This window comes from Salvia splendens, chromosome 22, assembly GCF_004379255.2.
Source record: "Salvia splendens isolate huo1 chromosome 22, SspV2, whole genome shotgun sequence".
Taxonomy (NCBI): Eukaryota; Viridiplantae; Streptophyta; class Magnoliopsida; order Lamiales; family Lamiaceae; genus Salvia; species Salvia splendens.
Genome location: NC_056053.1, coordinates 7,360,996 through 7,376,814, shown reverse-complemented (window position 1 = coordinate 7,376,814; position 15,819 = coordinate 7,360,996).

Sequence of the window (15,819 nt, the reverse complement as noted above, 5' to 3'; positions counted from 1 at the left end):
TCTCCTGCTTTTGTCCATTTCCAATTAACAATTAGGTCAATCGACCCTCTTTGGGGGAGCCTGCAACGTGGCATTATCCTCTATATAAAAATCTTTTAACAGAAATTAAAATTATATTTGAAGACCCATTATTTACATTATAAGTGGGTTGGATATTGATACATTTGGACTAATTATTTGGCCCACTCTTTCCCCTTATGGACAGATGTTCGGCCCACTAGGCTCGTTCACAATAAAGTTTCATGGGATTTGAGCATCCACGTTAGGAGTGGACTAATAATAGCCTAGCTAAAAACTCTTCCTACCACATCATAATGCCACTCGCAGAGCTTAGCCACTGCCCTAGCCAAGTAACAGCCTAGCAATAGGCTAACCAATGCTCTAGCCCAACAAATAAATTGACAAATACGATTTAATTCATTTTAATTGTTGGTGTTTATCAAATATTAAAAAATAAAATGCAATAAGTTGTAAATATAGAGCATAAATAAATAATAATAATAATTTCGGCTAGCCGATCACTCGTCGCACAATAGGCGGCCAACGATCGACTGGTCGGTTAGTCCACGCCCGACCTCTCGTCCGCTCCGAGCTTGTCCTTACCGTTAAGGATGTCAATCTGGCCGGCTCATCTCGTTTCGGGCAGGCCCTACTCGGGTTGCGGGTCAATCGGGTGCGGGCTAATCGGGTTGTGATTTCTTTCGGGTTATAAAAGTTCGACCCTAACCCTAAAAGCCCGGGTTTCGGGCAAGCCCATCGGATTGCTACCGATAAGGTTAGCATGCGATCAATCCAATAAATAATTCTCCCTCCGTCCCCTAAAATTCGTCACCATTTGACCCGACACGAGTTTTAATAAATGTAATAGAAAGTGGGTTGAAAATGTTGGTGGCATGTGGATCCTACTTTTATATATTAGTTTTATAATAAAATGTGAGTGTGAATGAGTTAGTGGAATATAAGATCCACTACCAAAAATGGTAAAAGTGAAAGGTGACAAATTTTTAGGGACGGATGAAAAAGGAAATAGGTGACAAATTTTAAGGGACGGAGGGAGTAATTAAAATTAGTAATATCCAAAAAATGTAAAACATTTAACTATGATAAATTTGAGATATATGATTAAACTCAATCATAAACATGATTAAATACTAGCTAGTATTTGAGATATTTCGTAAAATTTTTAAGCATATTTTAGAAATTTAAATATTTTTTTAGTGAATATGAAGTTTGTAATTTATTTATCAATTATTATATTAATAAAAATTCAATATATAATTTTATATTTAATATAAAATTGAAAGTTATTTTTTTAGTTGTTTATATTATAAAATTAATCAATTAATTTGTCGAATTAGGAGTAAAAAAATAGAATAATAGAAATTTTATCAGGCTTCCGGGCCAGCCCATCGGGTTTTCGGGTCTGGCCATAACGGGTTGCGGATTAATCGGGTGCGGGCTAATCGAGCTTTGATTTTATCGGGTTAGAAATTTCTGACCCTAACCATATAAATTTGGCAGGCTATTCGGGCCAGACCACGGGTTGTGGGCTACACTAACATCCCTACTTACCGTTAGCCGATTGCAATAGTGGACTAGCCCCCTGCTCTAGCTACTAGCTTGTGATTAATGCGGGTGCCAGTCCACTATTATGGAGGCTCTTAACTGTATATTCAACTTATAATCTCAAATAAAATCTCGATGGACACAACTCAAGATCTTTTCACTCTCTTCCAAAACCTATTCACTTCCCCCAATTATCACAAGGACCAAACAAAGTAACAAACATTTTAACTTCTTTAACTTAAGGAAGATGAATATTTAATTATTTCCGTTTACAAGTATTTCTATTATTTCCTCCAAAACTCCTCTTTATTAGCAGAATAAACATGACGACGCACAAGATAGTGTTTCTCTAGAGAGGACTCAATCTTATTTTTTTTTATTTTTATGGGAGTTTTTCATGAGAAGTGTATATTAGAAATTATAATGAGATTCATTAGTGCGACAACAGCGTGAGTCTGCATTCAATGTGCTGTAGCAGCCATGGTTGTTTCACACTCACCAATTTTGATAAATCTTAGCTAAAATTAATATACTAATCGAGTGAAAAAAGGATTAATTTTTGTGTTAATTAACGGAGTAAAAATGCGTATAAGTCATAACAGTATGAGTTACAAATTAATGATCTAAAAAAATTGTAATGTGTTTATTATGTCTGATAGAAACACATTCTTATAAGATGAAATAAAATTACAAACCTTTGCATTACACTAAGTCTGTATTTCTAAAAGGGAAAGCCTGGAATACAGAAGAATTCAAATATGATCAATGTTTTTTCACATGCATACATATATATCAGACCAAATAAAATGGAGAGATTTCGAAATATACGTCTTAATCCGCTGACCTTTCGAGATATAAGCTAGTTTAAATTCGTCAACCTTTAGAATATGTGATCGAAACATGCGAATTTTTCAGAATAATAGATTTTTATATTTTTCTATTCTTTTCTTTTCTTTTCTTTTGTATTCTTATTTCCCTCATACAAAACCCATCCGCCTATAAATTTCTCATGTACCAAAGTTTCTTTACCTAAATCCTGCTTGGAATCTGTTATAGAAAAATACAAAGTCCTCTCCTCCACTTATAATTGACATTCCTCAACCTCTCGATCCATCACACACTAAATGATTGAGAAATTGTTTTATTGTGCCTCCGATACATTTCTGGCCAAAGAAGGTGACTTTGGGGAGTTGGTCGGAAATAGGTGGTGTGGAGTGGGCGGCAGAAATTTCACCGATTTTATGAATTTGGATCCTAATATGAGGCGGGTAATTTGGTCAATTGTTTACGTTAGGAGATAAATAATAAGAAAAACGAAGTGACCTTTTGGATGAAAGCGGAAAGTCCCTCGTGTAGGCGCATCGTCATAGACCTCGTCACGGGCCTTCCGGGCAGGGTCGTATCATCTACACTGTAACGCCCCACTTTTTGAACCCTAATTTTCGAACCCTAAGACGATTTCATTTATATTTTTGATTGCCGCAATTAAATGACGAATTGTTATGTATTTGCTTTGGTGACCTAATTCTGATTTGACCGAGTCAAATTCGTCGATTTATGACGTGGCTTTAATTAATTGATGCGGAATGAAATATATATTGCAGTAAATTATTTTTTTTGGGGAGTGAGATTTAAATAGAATCATCAATAATTATCTTGCCCTTTTGTTGAGAAATTTCGACCATTGTTAATTGTTGGAGAGGGATTCTATTTTTCTTGGATTTAATTATTTGTCTTGTGATAATTATCCAAATTAAATCCATAGCCTAATTATCCTATTTCTTCATGAGGAAAAATCGATCCCTATGATTTTTCTAAGGGGGATTTCGAAATCTCCCAATTTTTGGGAGGTGAGAATTATTCATTATTTATTTTGATCCCTTATTTATTTCTTTCCATGATTTAATTGGAATATCCTAGCAAATCTTACCTTACCTTAACTTATTAAAGATTTGGAAATTATTCCTTGTATGAGAAATAAATCACACGCCTACTACCATATAATTTAGGAGGATTTTTATTAATTTTCTACTCCGTATTATTTTATTCTGCTTCGTGAAAATACCAAATTAAACCAAAGGCTAATTAAATAGCCAAGATTTTTGAAAATTCCTCCTTATTTCCTCCCTCAAATTCACGCCAATCATCTCCCTCAAATCTTTATTTAATTTATTCTCCCAAATCTTCAAATTAATTGTGGGATATTTTATTTTCAACTCTATAAATAGAGACTAAACTAAAACCTAAAACCTAGCCACCCAATCCCACACGCCTACACTCTCTCTCACACGCCCATTCTCTCTTCCCCACTCCTCCCACACTTGTTCTTCTACTCTACTCAAGATCCTTTCGATTCGCCAAGAGTTTGTTGAAGAATCAAGAGTTATATTCGTTTCTACCTATTGTTTCGTTCAAGAAAGGTACAATCAAACCTCTATTCTTCATTCCTCTCCATCTAAACATTCTTTTGACTCCCTCATGCATATAGTGAGTGTAGGGATTTCAAATCTAAGGATTTAATCGGTGGGAATTTATATTTGTATGTGTGTATGCGTTTTGAATGAAATTGTATGAAGATTTAATGAATCATTGGTGAATGATGTATGATTATATGAAAACATGAGTGTGAGGACTCTTTTAAGCATGTTTGTGTGTTAAAACCATGAAAAGGTTGTGTTTGAATGAATGGGGATAAAACCCTAATTCGAATTTTTAAGCATTGAAAACTGTGGATTCGGACAGTAGATTCCGACACATTTTTCACCGACCAAATGAACTCCTTTTTATTAGATTCTTTTTTTCTGAGTAAACTTCATGATGTCTTCTGTGTTGTGTGTAAATTTCAACTCATTTGGACAAAAGATGAATTTTTGGTGAATTTTTGAAGTTTACTGCGCAATTCTGCCGGAAAATATTTTCTCGACCAGTAGGTTACGTTTTCAATTTGACCGACCTAAAAAGGTTATTTTGACATGAATATTTAACTGGAAGTTATTTGACGAGTCTACTGCATTGTGGTAAAACTTTAGCCCCAACGGAAGTTGGGTGAGTTTTTAATAATTTTTATAAAATAGTTGCGCAGTGCTGCCAGATTTCTATCTTTACAAAAACAACTATGTTGTTATAAGTGATATACATGATTTATATATGTGATGACGTGATGTGTTATTCAAAGATGGGGAAAAAGGGAAACGTTGGGGACATGCATGATTTTGAGTCGTATTTGAGACTGATTGTGATACACATAATGTAAAGGTGATAACTCGCGCTCTCAACATGACAGCAAGGGAAAGGAAATACTTGAAATCTAAGCAGTCGAGGTGGGCTTTCTTTTAAATAAGGACGATGTCCTAAGTATTTTACCGATGAGAATGAAATTGTGTTTATCATGCCTTGTTTGGTTTTAACGTGCCTATCTGATGTGGCTTTTGCCACTATTATTTAAATCAAATTCGGGTCCTCGTAGAGCCGAAAACTCTACTTGGATTAGTGTACACCAATGGTAGACCGTGTGTCAGCGTACGGGTTGGCTGGTCTAGTGACCTGGTTTGCGGCCGCATTCCTTGTCATGTATGTGCGGATATGGCTAACGTCTATGGGAAAATGACTGATCAGTCGACTTTTTACAATGGGAAATGATTTTGAGTGCCTCGGGCCTTTCTAAAGCTAAACCCCGATGGTTACTTACGTATGGCATGATAGATAAATAATATTTTTTATGAAAATATTTTCGGCATAAGTCCACTGAGTATCTTTATAGTACTCAGCCCTGCATGTGTTTTCCTTACGTGCAGGTTGAGCGGCGGCGAGAGGTTGGTGGTGTTGAGCAAGTAACTTGAAGAATTAAATGTTTATCTTTGAAGTATGGGTGTCGTTGTGTCTTCACACATGACGTCACTCCTTCTCTTGGTCGTTTTCCGCTGCGATATTTCTTTTACTTATTAGTTGTTGGGCCGAACTTAAATTTGTCCGGTTATTATTTTCTTGTGATTCTGTTGGATAATGTCAAACTCTTAATCGTTTCCTTTGAGTATTAATTGCCGGCCCAACTCATTATTTTAAACCCGAGTCCCCTTCTTATTTTATACTTAATTGTTCATTTAGTATGTCGGTCAAACCTCCTTGATGAAACCCTAGCCTATTTTCCTTGTTATATTTAAGTCCGTTTAAGTCGCGATCACCGCATTTATTATACCCTAGAAGGGCGGTCGTGACATACACACTCCAATTCATCTTTTTCATGTTTTTCTTATTGTGGGATATATGCTGCCTTCTCTCTCTCTCCCCCTTGGGATGATCTCGCAGACTTTGTCCCACTGCACAGCGAGGTTCTTGGGCGTGGAGTCGAGGCTGCTGGCCTTTTGTCTGAGGTTGGCGATGTGGAGATCTATGTCTGACTGCTGCTTCTTAAGTGTGTCCACGATAGTGGAACAGCCATGGCACAGCCATAAAAAACTTGTTCGCTTGGTCATCAAAGCAAAAAAAAAACTTGTTCAGCCAAGCCACATCCACAAATCACATTATTTTATCAATTGTTGGTATATATGTAAATTAAAGAATTTTAAAAAAATGACATTGACCTTTGCGGCTCCGCTGCGCGATTGCCGATCTCCTACCCGGCTGTGGCACCACTGGTGCGGCTCTTAGCGGCTTACAATAGGCCACAACAACAGCACTTCTGTGGACACTCTAAGCTTCTTGATTTCGCACCTCGATTCGTCTGTGTATTTTTTTAGGGTTTTGGAGGAAAGGGTGGTTTTTGGGGTGTAGGGAGTGGTCTTCTCTTCATGTTGGGGAGGAGATGGGGTTTTCCTTCTTGAAAATATGGACTTGTATACTCCCATTGATGTTCCACCCCAATTTTCCGAAAACCCTAATCATCACAATCAAATTCAACACTTATTACCATGCACGTTGTCTGGTTGAGCATTCGGTTTTTCATTTGGTCCAAACCTAAAAATCGAAATATTGTGAAAATTAAAACCGAACTATATAGAAAACTGAACTTGAAAAATGGAAAAACTGAAATTGCACAATTATATCCAAAAATCAGAAAAATCAAAATCCAAACTACATAAACCGAAACCGAAAAATCAAAATTGCACAAATATATCTAAAAACAAAAAAATTTATTTTTCTATAATTAACATAAAAAATAAATAATCGCATTAACCAATTAACATATCCAACAATTATGATCTTCATATATTCTAAATATCATACTCCATCCGTCCCTGAAAAGCATGAACATTTGGTTCGACACGAATTTTAATGTATAATTGGTAAAGTAAGAGACAAATGGATAGAACAAGTTTTTAAAGTATTGTTAGTGGATAATGAGTCTCACCTTATTATAGAGAAAATAGTTTCCAAAATTAGAATGTTCATACTTTTCAGGGACAGACTAAAAGAAGAAAGAGTTCATACTTTTCAAAGACGGAGGAAGTAACATTTATCAATATAAACCAACATAAACAGAATTTGTTTTAAGTACATACTCCACTATAGGGATGTGATCAATTGCTAACTAATTAGCAATCCAAAATTAAGACCAATTTTTAACCATTAGATTATGAGATATAGTGGTTGATATAATGCCAAGTAGACTATATTTTAAATTTAAATAATTATTAAATTAAATTAAAGGGTATTAATGTCAATTCGCTCTTATTAAAATTATCCCAAAACCTTAAATTTACGTAACTCACTCGATTTAAATTATTTTTTCGCAAAAAATATATCAAATTAAAGGTAATTTTACAAGGATTCTAACGGGATCTCAATTACATATGTTACGACGACGTTTGGATGATGAAATTTGATAATTTTTATTTCAGTTTTCGTATATGTTGATAAGCAGATTTTTATCAATAAATACATCAAAAAATCTCAATATAATGTATGTGAAATATCAACATAATGCATGTAAAATCTCAATAAAACTGTGTTGATATACTCGTGTACTTGTGTTGAAATACTCATGTCATTGTGTTGATATTTGTAATACACTATGTTGATATAAAAAAACACGAAAATTATGATATGATAATAGAATGACGATCTTACTCTTTTGTTGATATTTTGTCTACTATTTATTTAAATTCGTAAGATTTAATCTCATCCACTCATTTTGAAATCTAATGGTGAGGATTTGATCTTGATTTTAGATTATGATGCTATAAGTAATAGAAGACGACCCCTCCACTATACAAATATATGTATAGTATTACACATAAAATTCAGTTTTTATACATTCGAAACAAAAAATCGAAATTTGCTAAATATTTTCAGACTGATTGAACCAAACTGAAATTCGAAAAAACTTAACCAAATTTTTAATTTTGATTTGGTTTTGATTGGATATTCGGTTTCGGGTATTTTTCTCTTCATGTTAGTATATTAATATGCATGTAGATTTACGTAGTTGTTGAGTTGGCAGACAAAGCTTGATAAATCGTTGTGTCTAAAATAATTGGGAAGTATTTCTTCAGAGAATTTGATATCATGATCCCAAATAATGAAGCTGTCACCAAGTTTGCCCCAACAAATTATGGAATTTGAGTTTAGATCATTGATCATATAACATCTACATCTCTAAATGGACAGGTGTTAGATTAATCTAGTAATATCCTGTTATTAGTGTTATGGAGTATATTGCTAAGATTAAAATATCTACACATGCCATTACATAGAATAATCCCATGATACTACGGTAATGTAATACTAGTATTATCATATTACATTTATTTTCTTTGCCCATATGCCATGAACTATGGCGTAGTCTTTAATTTACTTAACTAGTTTTACATTTTAAAGTAAAAGTTATTGGTCTTTAGTTTTTAAAATTATAATCTTATTGAAATTTGATAAGTTTTACTAATTTAAAATTTAATCGCAAATATCACAAATTTAAGTCGTGTAGTCAATTTCTAGTGAGTTCGGTTTCAATTTGAAAATTTTCAAATTTATGAAAACACTATAAGACAAGTACAAAAATATTACATAAACCAACCCACAGCAGAGAGTTGAAGAAAATAGATTTCGGAAATAAAAGTAATTTCAGATAAGCATATAAGATGACCTAATTAATGAAAATTTCATGTTTACAACCACCTGTACAATTAAAGCATTTAATAAATCAATTAATATGGTGCCCCGCTACTTGTTCATGACTTTGATGAGAAGCAAACAGACTAACTGAAACTCCAACCAATTTCTTGAAGCTCAATCTCCGACACGATGAGTGGTGCAGTTTGGGAGCTTTGGGAGTTTCAACTTCTTCAAACTTATTCTCCCTTTTTGTTGGAGTGTTGTAAGCAAAATGTGTTTGCTTTGCAATTACAGCCTGTTTCAACTTTCAATTCAATAAAGCTTGTGATAAACCAAAGAAGAAAACAAAGCTCAGTAGTATTTATATTATTTCGGGACTCTTCAGTTTGCAACGTTGTATCTTGAGATTAAATATGTATATGTTCGTGTTGGCAATTGAAACTAAAAATATAACATATAACTGTCCCATATCGGTGTCAAGAGAAAACTGAAACTAGTATATAAGTCTCATGGACCCCTCCTCCTATCACCAATTGGTTTTAGGATGGAACCCATGGATTTCTATCATGGTATCAGAGCGGGTCACCGACTGTGGGTCATATTTAACTGACCCAACAGTATATCTGGGCTGAAACCGAAAAAAATGACTGACCCAGCAATATAACTGGGCTGAAAATTTGGGCCAAGTGGTCCCAACCGATCGAAAAAAATTGGACCGATTGTCCAATCGATTAGAAAAAAGTCCAACCCCTCCAAGGTTCCTTGAAGGGTTTGAGGGAGGGTGTTGGCAATTGAAACTAAAAATATAACATATAACTGTCCCACATCGGTGTCAAGAGAAAACTGAAACTAGTATATAAGTCTCATAGACCCCTCCTCCTATCACTAATTGGTTTTAGGATGGAACTCATGGATTTCTATCAGTTCGGTTCATGAGATTGAATCTCACGCCTTAATCCAAAATGGATAATTATGTGATAATTAATCATAGCCAACTTCCTCCAACTAAAATAATCTCGCAATTCATTTCTAGATTATATCTTAGTACTCTTTTATCTAGGAAACCGAACACATATAAAAACAAAAGCTCACCGCATCTCTCATTGTTTTGGATGCTAAAAGCAAGCTTTCCAAATCTTCATGCTCCACGCCGCACATAATCTTATCTGCATCATCATAGTGCCAACTTGAATCAAAATCTAATCACATTGTTACAATAAAAAAATAAATTATTTACTGCGTCCCAAATATTTGAAGAGTTTTTTTTCACGAGATTTATGAAATTGGTGCCAAATCAAAGTGGAGAGAATAAAGTTTTTGCAAAAAAAAAAAGGGAAACTGACTCAACTTTCAACTATCTTAGAACGATCTAAAAAGGAATACAACGCAACGGCATTGAAACGAATTGAAGGAGTAACATCACTTACCAAAATATCCTGAGGCAGTTCCTCGAGCGCAGATTTCCCTGGTGTTGGAGCATCAAAATCTATATAAATATTTGACAAAGCTACTCTTTTCCTCCTAAACGACGTCGTTCTCACCAGCCTCATTCCATAATCATCATTTCACAAATTGCATCCTATTTTTCATGCCTCGCAACAATCTGATGAAGCTAAAATCAAGGGCAAGGGAAAAGGAATCAAATGTCAACTATATTAACTGTCAAATGCACGTTTTTAGCAAAATAAAAGGTTTAAAGCTTGATGGAAGAGAGCAGGAAAACTGACACGTGGCGGCTAAAGATAGGCCGCACGGGTGGGGTCTGACGGTGATGGTCGGTGGCGGCGGACGTTATTAATAGAGGGTATTATTTGCAATACTACAGATATTAATTCGGAAATTCCACGTGTCAAATAGAGAAAGAGCCATAATCTACGTGGCGACGTCGATTTAAATGTTAGTTTGGACAAAAAATTTGTTACATTCATTATTCATACATCTAATTGATTTTCATTATCTTGTTCACAGTTCGGATTCGATTCAAATTCATAAGTCTGGAAAATGAGATTCAAATCATTAATCGAGTTAGCAATATATAAGACCTATTCATAAACTTGAGTTAAGCAACACATAATTTCTATTCTAAAAACTGCTTCTCAGAGATAGTGGTATTTTTCACTAAAGATCTTGCATTTCATTTTTTGAAAAAGTAAAATTATCATTAATATGTTTAACTATATTTTTCTCTTTCTTTATTATAAACTAGTTTTAACCCACGTGCGATGCACGACGAAATATTTTTTTATCATACGATTTTAAATTGTTAATTGATTAACACAAGATCAAGTTTTGATTCCGAAAACAAATTGGCAGTATTGCAAGTTTTAAAATTGGACGATAGCTTTTCAAACCTCAAAACGGTTTTAAAATTGTATTTTGAAGTATAAAAACGCCGACGCAGAATAATATTGTCACAAAATTGTGTGTAATCTTTTTTGTATTTTGTATCCATTTAAATTAGTACTACTATACTTTATCATAGTCGAGCTTCTTTACATTGCAATATAGTGACCCTAATACGCTAAAAACCCAAACCTTGAAACCTAAATCATAAACCCTTAACGTTAAAATATAATCATCATGACCAACAAATAAGCCAAACTTTAAATAATAGAAAAAATAAAAAGAATATCACAACTTCATGTTAAACAATATGAAGAGTATTGGAAAATATGGAGGGAGTGAAAAACGTGATGAAAAAAAATATGTGAGTGGATAAATCACCAAATGTCATATATTTATAGTCCAAAAAATAGAAGATAACTCCTCAAAACTTTTTCTCTTTCTTCACCTATTATTAAATTTTTTAAAACCTTTTAATTTCCCAAAAATTTAAAACTAAGTGTTATATAAATGTTATCGAATTTTAAAATGTAATAAGTATTAACTTTATAAAATATTTAAATTTTCTAACTATTGATTTAATAATATCCAAAAAAACTTATACGTAAAGCATTACCAATATTCTAAAATTCTGCAAAATAATATACATAAACTATTTTAATACAACAGGAATTTGTCCTACGATATTTTCCATTTTCTCAAGATATGAATCTATAACACTTTCTCATAGTGGACAACTAAAACTATATTATGCCTGCAACCAAAGTAACTTAAAAAATATATTAAACAAAAAATATAAACAAAATGATGATTCAATACTTATTGTGAATCAACAATTTTAATATCGATGAACCGAGAATTAGATTGTGAGATAACCTTGTAGAGGTCGACGACAACGCCAATTATATCTACAAAAATAGACACCGAGACAATGTTAATAAGCAAATAATATTAATAACAATAGTAATAATAGAAATAATAATAATTATAATAGTAGTAATAATAATATTATTAAAAATTTACCATAAAGTGCCTATCCAACAACCTTTTCAATCTACATTTGATAACATATAATGGTTTTAGACAAATTAACTAAAAAACGTAATAAGATTAGAAACAACATCATACATACGTTCATGAAAAATACATTCCAAGTTAATGGCATTTGATTTGTCACCATTTTTAGTCATTTAAAAAATACGCACACACCGGACTCGGATAACTGATTTGGTATTGCTAAGCGTTAGATGACGAAGGAATATGAATTCCATGGTTTAGAAAACTCTTCTTTCTCCAGAGGATTTGTGATAAAATGAGAGAAGTTAAAGAGGAAGTGAACCTTAAGCTAGAAAATGATGGATATTTATAGGAAAAAAACATAAAAAAGCTATTCTAAACCCTAAACCCATCGTACATCACAAAATAAAAAGGTCTAATTTATCTAGCTAATAATGAAAATTAAAATAAATAATTGTTTAATTAGAGACCCTAAAACTTCCATTTCAATTGAATAATCATTAATGATTATTTAGTGAATTAGTGCTTATGGTTTAAAAAAAACGCCTAAAGAAGAAACTCTCTATTTTGGAAACTGCCGCATTAAATAAAATAAAAATCGTAACTGCTAAATTTTATTTTACAATTTTCCACCAATTGTACTACAAATAAGTACTCTTTTCATTTTTCAGTATTTATGATATTCAATGGAAGGTGTGAAATGATTTAAGGCATGAGAAGGCAACGTCTAGATTTTTATTCATAAATGTATAGATTATGGAGTAGTTTTTATTCTTAAATCAGTTTTATCAAAATTATATACTTTTAAATCTTAAATTGCAGTTTTGTAAATATCTCCAAAACTCCCATTTTGAAAATTAACAGTAGTGGAATGTGAAGTCCACATTATTAGTAGTATTTTTAATGTTTAAAACTTTTAAAGTCCCTTGCTCTAATTATCATAAGAATAAAAAAACACATCAAAATTTATGTTAGCTATTAAAAACATTTCATTACACGAAACACGTTAAACACACCTTTTACATGCTAAAAGATACGCAAAAATTATTATCAAAAATGTAAATTCAATATAGTAATAAATAGCATTAAAAACTTTTCAAAATGGTAATGTACTTGACACGATTTTTACCTGTTTGCAATAATTATTTAGTGATTAATTTGATATTCGTAGGTGACAATGTCATAACTAATATGGAAGAATAAAAACAAAAAATTCATATTATGCATTAAAAAACAAAATTTATGAAACAATTTTATAATAACTCCAATAACATTGTTATTTCTTCCAAACTTATGTGTATATATAGATTTTCAATTAATTTACCATATAAATATTTTATTTGAAGATATATAATAAAAAAGTTAACTGAATAAAACTGCCGCATTAAATAAAATAAAAATCGTAACTGCTAAATTTTATTTTACAATTTTCCACCAATTGTACTACAAATAAGTACTCTTTTCATTTTTCAGTATTTATGATATTCAATGGAAGGTGTGAAATGATTTAAGAAATGGGAAGGCAACGTCTAGATTTTTATTCATAAATGTATAGATTATGGAGTAGTTTTTATTCTTAAATCAGTTTTATCAAAATTATATACTTTTAAATCTTAAATTGCAGTTTTGTAAATATCTCCAAAACTCCCATTTTGAAAATTAACAATAGTGGATTGTGAAGTCCACATTATTAGTAGTATTTTTAATGTTTAAAACTTTTAAAGTCCCTTACTCTAATTATCATAAGAATAAAAAAACACATCAAATTTATGTTAGCTATTAAAAACTTTTCATTACACGAAACACGTTAAACACAACTTTTACATGCTAAAAGATACGCAAAAATTATTATAAAAAATGTGAATTCAATATAGTAATAAATAGCATTAAAAACTTTTCAAAATGGTAATGTACTTGACACGATTTTTACTTGTTTGCAATAATTATTTAGTGATTAATTTGATATTCGGAGGTGACAATGTCATAACTAATATGGAAGAATAAAAACCAAAAATTCAAAGTATGCATTAAAAAACAAAATTTATGAAACAATTTTATAATAACTCAATAACATTGTTATTTCTTCCAAACTTATATGTATATATAGATTTTCAATTAATTTACCATATAAATATTTTATTTGAAGATATATAATAAAAAAGTTAACTGAATAAATATGCACTGAGCTGGTATAATTAAACTAATAAATAAATACTAAATATATGAATTAATTATAAAAATACAAATTCAAGATAAAATCACCAAAAAAATGTATACAAAAACTCCAAAGTTTACAAAAGAGGGGTGCCTCCTCTTCTCCAAATCCATTTTTCAATTCTTAACTCTTCCATCTTTATAATTTTTCTTCCGAATTTCTAATCAAATATTTCCCCTCCTTCCTTCGTCTTCATCACGTGCTCCTATATTTCTATAAGTTTTGTGAGGTTGAAGGTGGAGTTTCAATCATGTCATTCCAATAGCAACTCTCCCAATTGTCACCTTCATATATATAAGCCAGCATGGAGTGACTGCAAAAAAAAAAAGAATGAGAAAGAATTGGATAATAACTGGCAATCCATATATACCAAACATCCACCAACATTTACCTGAAACTATTATACTATCACAAAGTAGATATATAAGTTAGAATAAAAGAGATCATATATCAGCATAGAACAATGGTTAGAAAGCTAAAACATCCAACAATTAAACTATATCCATAAAAGTACACAGGAGAAATAGTTTAAAAATAGTTGCATGACCATCATTAGTCATCAATTTCTTGAGCACGAGATATCCAAGTTTCTGCAAAACCATCGCCATAAAGCCAAATTTATAGAATATTAGAAGCCCTTGGAATTCTGCTCGTTGGCCTCCTTCTGTATCATTTCATAAATTAAATTGATGATAAATGTCTTGACCTTTCAAATTATTGTCTATTAAGAAGAAATAATTTTATTTAATAAATATTTTTTAATTTAAATGACACTCTTCTAAATTTCTCCAAAACTCCCCTTGATGTTTTTCATATAATCAATGGGAATATAACGTCTAGTATAACACCAAACATAATGGTCTTGAGAATTTGTTAAATGCTCATTATTTCATTAAAAGAATTGTAACACACGGCTACTCATTATAATGCTCTTAAAAATTAGTCAAAGTCTTTATTAATATATCTAGATAAATATTATATAATAGTTTTATTCTTAAATATCTAGATTATAGTATTTAAATTATATATTTAAGCTTAAATGATAATTCCATAAATACCCCAAAACTCCCCCTTTATATATGTATAGATTTTAATTAATTTTCTCTCTAATATTAATATATTAAAATATATTTTCTTCTTCAAGTAACATAGTAAATATAATTGTCTAGAATCTCCCATCATCCTACAATTGTGATATCTTTTATGTGATGGCTGGAAACATTATCACACATATTGATAAATGACAATATTTCTATAAATTATGTAAAATGATAGATATAAAATGAAGAATCATGAGTGACATATATATAAAATAAGTCACATATACCCATTATTCCTATAAATTAAGTTTACCATATTCAACTACCAAGAGGTAAATGTAGAAATTAATGCACTACGTATAACTATGGAGATAAGAAAACTTAATGAAAGTTGCAGAAAATGTAACGAGAGATGTAATAGTCACATGACTATATTTCAGCCACAAATTAGTCAACGCTTCATTTATTATTTATTTCATGTCATTATTCAATTCTATTTCAGCCTCATTTATATTATATTGAGCTAAAGCTCATTAAAAAAAAATAATACTCCCTCTATTTACTAAAAGTGGAAACTTTAGAAATAAC